This window comes from Anolis carolinensis, chromosome 1, assembly GCF_035594765.1.
Source record: "Anolis carolinensis isolate JA03-04 chromosome 1, rAnoCar3.1.pri, whole genome shotgun sequence".
Classification (NCBI taxonomy): Eukaryota; Metazoa; Chordata; class Lepidosauria; order Squamata; family Dactyloidae; genus Anolis; species Anolis carolinensis.
The window spans coordinates 236,230,055-236,230,918 of record NC_085841.1 but is presented as its reverse complement, the minus strand read 5'-3'; positions in this window follow the sequence as shown (position 1 = coordinate 236,230,918).

The following is an 864-nucleotide window of genomic DNA, read 5'->3' as shown; positions in this document are numbered from 1 at the left end:
TGCTGTTCTTTCAAGCTCATCAATCTATGTCTGTAGAATGCCTTGTTTCATAGAGAGATTCGCAAGCCCTTCTTCACAGCTGTGTGTGCCTGCCTACAACAGGCCACTTCAGAGTCCCTTGCTGAGCATGCAAGAACAGCATATAAACAAAGACTCTTGTGCCCTTTTCAAAGTAGTTATCACTCCACATTTGTAGTTTTGACTTTTGCGGATCTGATTATTCAAACATTTTATTTAAAATGTTCTTTCTAGGAATCTCTGGGTCCTCCAGCGTGATTGTCTTGTCAACTGGAGGATGTAGATATTCTTAGTGGTGTGTTCTTTCGTGTAAAGAAATTGCCTTTCTTTATTCACGGTCCTGTGACCCTAACCGCAGCAAATGTGAAGTACTAACTGTAAATACTAGTAATTATAGTGCTGAGACTCCAATTTAACTATCATGGCTCCATTCTGGGGTTTGTAATTTAAAAAGCTCTCTGGCTGAGGATTCCACAACTGACAATCCCAGGATTGCATAGGATGTTACCATGACAGTGGAATCATAGCGCCATCCTGCTCCCAAATTCTTCCACTGACAACTGACATAGGACATCTTGTGGACAGCTCACTAGGTATCACGCTCACTATCTAGGAAATGTATAATTTCTTATTGATGGGGCCTTCATTATAAACCAGAGCTTCTGCAACACTCTCCTTGAACGTGATCTTTCACTCTTCCCTCTCTGCCGCCTCCCCTCTTCAGTGCCCCTCATTCTCCCTCCACTTTGTCCTGGCTCCATCTGCTTCTTCCGAGGAGTGGGAGCTGTGATTGAAAGAGGCACCTGCTAAACTCCTGGTAAAAATAGGAGCATCTAGTTACTCACC